The 7,137-nt window shown below is 31.5% G+C and overlaps 1 long non-coding RNA gene across 1 annotated transcript; it reads right to left on the reverse strand.

Moving 5' to 3' along the window:
* Positions 1 to 495: 495 nt before the first annotated feature.
* On the reverse strand, positions 496 to 5,739 carry LOC145738173 (uncharacterized). Its single transcript, XR_014180623.1, has 3 exons — positions 5,358 to 5,739; positions 5,015 to 5,212; positions 496 to 696 (listed from the first exon to the last, which is right to left on the reverse strand). It is a non-coding gene; the product is annotated as an uncharacterized LOC145738173 (long non-coding RNA).
* Between the last annotated feature and the right edge of the window lie 1,398 nt (positions 5,740 to 7,137).

Below are 7,137 nucleotides of genomic sequence, written 5' to 3' on the forward strand. Positions count from 1 at the left end.
GATGGGACAAGTTGAAAATTCAACCCCCAAATTGTCAAGAAAAATAAATTTTGTCTTGAAGAAAATCAATAACAAAAACTATAGTGTCATCAAGATTTTTACGTTTTTCTGCACAATTTTCATGAATCCGACAAATTGTCAAGAAGAATGAATTTTCTCTTGACAATGATGCAAATTACGGTTGCTTTACTAAAATGTCAAGAAAAAGCATAATTTTGTCTATTTGTGATCGATACTACCGGTTTTCAGAAAAAAATGTTTTGTAAAATTTCTCTAGGTAGCGCATCCACCAAATTGTCCTTAAAAAATAGTTTTTCATTAAATTATCAAGAAAATCAATTTTTTTTTCGCAAATCTGTTAGAAATTCATTTTTTCTCTTCAGTTTGGCGCATGAACAGAACATTCAACAAATTGTTAAGAAAAAACGAGTTTATCAAGATTTTTATATTTTTCTTGACATTTGGTGAACATCGAGAAAAAAATTTATTTGGACGTAAGTTTTGATATTTTTATATTACTATATTATTTATTAGAGTGATTTACATGTTGTAATGGTCAAATCAAATGTTATTTCCGTTTTCGTCTCGATTCGTTCGGATTTTTTTTCATCCACTGCTTGAATTCACCTCCACCGGGTCGAATGCCCAATTGAGCCGACCTTGACGTCACGTCTCTCATTATAAACGGTGAATAACCTGGAAAAAAAAAGAAAAAACAATATAAATCAAATTATCCTGACGAAATGGTGGATGCGCTCAAAACATAACAAAACCAGGAAAAAGTTGACGGAAAAGATGAATTTTAAAAAAATTTAAAAAAAAACAAAATTCTAATAATAAAAACAAGAGAAAATAATTAATTTTTCTTGAGAGTTTAGTGAATGAGCCATATTTTATGAAAATGTCAACAAAAATCGTTTATCTTGACAATTTGGCAAAAAAAATTAATTATTTAAAATATTATATTTTTCTTGACAGTTTGGTGGAGGAGCCATATTTTACTAAACAGTCAAGAAAAATCAATTTTTTTCTTTAAAATTAGTACTAAAAACAAGTAACAGGGAAATATTTTGAATTTTTCTTGACAGTTTGGTGGAGGAGCCATAATTCCACTAAACTGTCAAGAAAACTCATTTTTTTTAAGATAATTAGTATTAAAGACAAGTGTAAGAAAAATATTAAATTTTTCTTGACAATTTGGCGGAGGCGCCGGAATTTGTTAAAATTGTCAAAAAAAAAATCAATATATTTTAAAAAACAACACTGAAAATAAATAATAAATGAAAAAACAACTTTTTTGGCAATTTGGTGGAGAAGCCGTATTTCACTAAATTGTCAAGAAAAATCAATTTTTTTCCTATAATTAGTACTAAAAACGTAAAAGAAAAATATTAAATTTTTCTTAACAGTTTGGTGAAGGAGCCATATTTAAAAACATTTTTTTCCTAAAAATAATCACCGAAAAGGAGAATGTAATTTTTTTAAATTTTCTTGACAATTTTGATAAATTACGGCTCTGTAGTCAAATGGTCAAGAAAAATAAATTTTCTAGAAAATGAATATCAAAAGCACGAATGTCAAACTTTTTATATAATTCTTGACAATTTTTGGTAAATTACGGCTCTGTCGTTAAATTGTCAAGAAAAATCCATTTTTCCAGAAAATGAGTACCAAAAAGACATTAGAAAAATGTAAAAAGTTTGGCATACATATTTGACAATTTTGCTAAATTACGACTCCGCCGTTAAATTGTCAAGAAAAATAATTTTTTTGTAAAATGAGTATCAAAACCACGAATGTCAAACTTTATATATTTTTCTTGACAATAATTGGTATAGACGACTTTTCCGTTAAATTGTCAAGAAAAATTAATTTTCTTAAAAATAAACGCCAAAAACAAAGAATGTCAAATTTTTGACAATTAGGTGAAGGGAAATTTATTAATTTGTCGAGAACAAATTGTTTTTTTTTTTTAAATTAATAATAATAATGTATAATATAATATTTTTAATAATGTGTTGGTGTTATCATCACTCCTATCAGTACGTATAACGGCATTACTTTCCTTGTTGTCTAATAGATAACTAATAGATAATAGTATATTATAAACCTTAGCGAATGGGCCTGTCCCACAATTTTTTTTTATTTCATAACTACTGTAGCGCTTTTCTCGCGGTTTTCTTCGGTTACGTTGCCTCGGGCGCCACCTTCGTTATTTATAGTGGCTGAAGGTCCACTTTGCGGTACCTGGGTAGCTTTTAGACAGCTGGAGAAAAGTTCCAAAGGGTTCGGGAAGAAAACAAAATTAAAACAACTGTTTCCTCTAAATGCACTGTATTGCGGCTCTCGGTACTTACAGTAAATACTTACGGTAACGAATACCCAATGAAACGGAAATTACCTTATACGGTGATACGGGGAAAGCGTGTAACGGTAATGAAAACTGGCTACGGACCCTTCACTACTGTTTAGCCTGACTACGGTAGATTAAGACTGACTGTGACACGGTGAAAGAACGGCGGTACGGTACGGTTATGTAAAACTGACTATTCGGCGCCGATATTCGTTCCAAAACCCAATGAGGCCCAATTACGTGACCAGCGGTGTTCCCGCCACTCGACCTAACCTCTAGGTGCCTCTCCCCGATTCCCCGGGGTTCGACAAATAGAGCCTCCGTTGCTCGCTGTTTCCCCAAGCACGCAACAGAGGTTTGAAGTCTCGTGACGTTGCCAGTCACACAGCCGCTAATCCCTCCAGTATCCCCAAACCCGTTTACTGCTCCGTTTCCCCGGAGCTAAGCAAACGAGTCACAGGTTTCACCGTTCCCGCTTTCTACACCGTTTCCCCGGTGTTCAACGAACAGGAACAGGACCAGAAGGATTACCTGACTGTTTTCACAAAAAAAAGTAACTGAACCCGGCGCCGTTTCACCAGAAATACCCCCAAATGAAAATCCCCGGAAAAATACTGAAAATGCCCCAATTTACAGTCACGCGTATTTAAATTTAATCAGCGAAATAGTTAGTAACTTCATTACACTACAAAGACGGATTGAAAATATTATACCTGTATTTTTTTGTTTTCAAAAATATTAAGTCTAAATAGAAAAAAAATGATGATAAAAACTACATTAATCTCATGTTTAAAACGCCCGCCGCCGGTGACGTACTACACTATCAACCAATCAGCGACAAGAAGTGAAACAGATGCGGCGTGCAACAGCCAATAAAATCGCTCAGAATTACGTACGTCACATGCGCGCCAAAACAGATCTTTTAAATTTAATGGACAAATTCAAACTAATTAGTAGGAACATTTACGATCATAATTTTTTCTTCAACTAAAACTATTTTCCTGAAGAAAATGTGCCTCCAGAAGGTGCTATTGATTAAAGTGGTAAATAAATAATATAGAAATTTGACTTTTCCGGTTTTTGTCGGATATCTCCGGATGTAATGAAACTTTTTTGAATTGTTTTTTTTACCAAATTATTTAGCAATAAAATGCGCAACTTTGCCTCCATTTAACTAAAGCTCTATCAACTATACTTTCTGAGATAGCAATGCCAATGCATCGAGTTTGCTTTACAATCATGGTACTAGATTAGCAAATGTTGTATCATCTAAGTAATTTCGTAGACATCATTTGATCTGAAGAATTGACACTTATATGAATTAGATTATTACTGTTCCTTCAAACGTGCATTTAGATAACACTACATACAGTGCTTTTGTAACATGCATATTGCCTAAGTCCAATAAAATTAAAAAGACTAACTTTTCACAAAAATTCTCGAACCCCCTCATGTTTTTAATTTTATTAACCGCTGCTTGTGTTATATGAAATGGAATTATACAGGGCCCAAAAACTGGGTATTTAAAATATTTTTGATCTTTTAAATGACAACACTACTTTATTATTGTATAATTTGGAATCTAGAAACAAACAATTCTAAGTATTGTTCCATGCAACTTGTACCACAATTGTCCTGTAAATATTGATAATTTGACACCAATAATTTTCCAATAAATCAGATTAACATCCCCAAAAATGATTGATGTCATTTAAAAAAAAAATGTAAAAAGATAATAAACCATCTTGGTTATTGTAACAGCCCATAGAGTTCATTTTAAAAAGCTAATTTTAATTTTTTTCTATTTTTTTAAGTAAAAGTTGTGCGACCTATAATTTTGAAAAGTGTATTTGACATTTGTTTAAAAACAATTGAATATCAGTATAGAGTATGTTGCATGAAATATGTTAAGAATTGATTGTAGAATCCAAAACCTTCTATAAAAATAAGGTTCCAGGTGTTTTTGCAAAAAAGTAAAGCCCACTTTATAGAGTGGGTGTACCAGTGGAGAAATTTGGTTCAAGTATTAGTATTCGCTGTAAAAATTGAAGGTGATTATGAATGATAAGTTTATGGAGGTTATTACATAACATATAGACTGACAAGTGCCAGTACATAAATAGTAAATATTAAATAAAAAGTTGTAGCTTGTAACTGCAAACCTTTTTCTTTAAGCAGGAACCCAAAACAAAAATAAAAAAATTAATAAAATCATGTCCTTAAAAATAAAAACTGTCATTTTTGTGATAATATTCATCTGTCAATGCCAGGTTAACCATACAACAGGTGTGAAAAAGGCAAGAAGATTTAATTTTGGTATTAGCCCTAAAAAAATTTGGTTTTTAAGTGAATTCAATTATTACTGATACTAAATTTGAATAATTTTTTTTATAAACTCCTTTGGTCATAAGCATTGATTCTGTTCTTGGTGCTAATATTAATACTATTACTAAAATTAAATTTTGTTATATAAACTAGACTTAAGTCCCTTCCATTTCATCAAATTTATGCAGTCCCTACTGTACAAAGACACTGTATAATACATATTAACTCAAAGTTGAGCAATGCAGTGTATAATGATAATTGTTAAACATAAAACAATAATGAAAACTGCATTGGTTTTCATTTGAATGTTAATTTAATTAAAATCAATATACTGACCTTAAAACATGCTTTTTTATTCACTGTTCTAATGTAAATAGCCCACTGCACACAATTTTACTCTTCAACTTGATTGATATGTTGCAATCTTCTTAGTGGGTAATTTGTTCTTGGCTTAGGTCAATTTCTTCATAAAAGTTATATTTTCTCATCCACATGGAAAAGTAGTGAAGTATTCAGCATATACAGGATACAGATCTGTGAAATAGGCCCAATTTGTTAGCTGAACCACCCTTAAAAAATTGTCAGACTAGACAAATTTTTAGTAATGTATACAAGTGATGCATCAGAAAAGATTATATAGGTTAGGTATGAAATTGCCTAATTGTCATTGTAATCTTACCTGGGCTAGCAGGCGTTGTATGCATTATCACCATTGAAAAATATACATTTTCATTGAATTTAGTGAATAATCTTCGTCAATTATTGGATTATTGTAATAAAAATACAATAATTATTTCAGCTGCATGTAAATTTTTTTGACACAACAAAAAAAACAAAACCACAGCAAAGTGACAAGTTGGCATTTGACATCATAACAGATCCAAGATGGTCTATCAGCAGAACTTCTTTCCTCAATGCGTTACGCCGGGTGACGTCACCGTGGATGCTCGAGTGCACAATATGCACCCAAGGGATTACAGGCGTTGTCAGTGGTTTTGTATTACATTTGATTCTCTCTCTTCATTAAAGTAGTCCATCTTCACAGAGTAGAGGCATTACATTCTTCTGAGATGATATTTATAGAAAGGGGTAAGTTCTACGAAACGAAATATCTAAAAATTTAGATTCATTAAGTACTGGATTTATTGTTTAAAAAAAACATAGCAGCAGCACAAAGATGTTTTCTTTACAATCATAGTACTTGATACGTAGATTATTATTAGATTATTATTTTTGGTCACATAGATATGCACTAAGGACAATTGATTAAAAAAACTGTAGGTAACAATTGATTGATAAAATTTCAAGCTTTACTATGGCAACATTGCATTTGTGTTGATCTTAACCAGACGGAGCAGTACCGACCTAACCTCACAAATTATGTAAATTTTAAACGGATTTTGGTGTGTGGTGTGCGTTGGATATTTTTGCACATTTTAATTTTTTATTTTTTTTTTGCTTTCAAACCTTTCGCCGCGGGATTTAAAGAACCACTTTAGTCACGAGGTTTATATACTATTTTATGCACTTTAGAATGCGAAAAACTAAAAATAAAAAAAATTACAAAACTAACAGTGGTTACAACGGTACTCTCGTATTACTGATAGTTGTTATTGATTGTTGTTTGCATGGTGGGTTCACTTAAAATTTATTGTGCCCTGAAAGTGTTGCTATGGCACAAAACAAATGTCAATCAGTTGTTATCAAACGGTGAGTCCAGAAAAATCGTATTTTTTGAAAATGAACATTGAAGAGGCCATAGCTAGCTTTCTTCCAGAAAAATCTCGCGAGGCTTACAAAAAACAGTTTCGTGTTTACCAAAAATGGTGCGTTAAACAGAATGCAGAGAATTTTACGGATGAAAAGGTGCTCCTGGCATCTTCTCTATGGAGCCAATATTCCATGATTATTTCCTTCATTGTACCAGCAGCCAATCAAATTCCGAGAACCTTTCTAGTTCCACCAATGGAAACCGTTTTATACTGATTAAATCCCTGGCTGCTAAAATTTAACAGTGATTAAACACCACCTACCTTTTTCGAATACGTTTTTTGAAGAAAATTTGATATTAAACAAAACGGGATTTAAACACTTATAAAATTTAAGTTATCAGTAACATATTTTAAGGACGTTCATAATTATCAAACAAGAAATTGTAACGATTTTATCTTAGTTGGTAGGTATCGCTCAAACAAAATGTCAAACTCCATCTTATGTAGAGGACTATCTGAGTACAATAAGCTACCAAATGACTTGAAAAACTGTGATAATTTTAAAAATTTTAGTACAATGTTGAGGAATTATGTGCTGTCCAACGTGTAAGGTAGTCGTCTCATGGATTTATCGGTTAAATTTTTTTTAAAATGTATTGTATTGTAAATTGTATTTTAATTCTATTGAATATTTTGTATTATATGTTTACACTGTTTACTTCTTAATCGTTTTTTGTATATAGCATT

This window comes from Ips typographus, linkage group LG15 (assembly GCF_016097725.1).
Source record: "Ips typographus isolate SLU linkage group LG15, UJ_Ityp_2.0, whole genome shotgun sequence".
Lineage (NCBI taxonomy): Eukaryota > Metazoa > Arthropoda > Insecta > Coleoptera > Curculionidae > Ips > Ips typographus.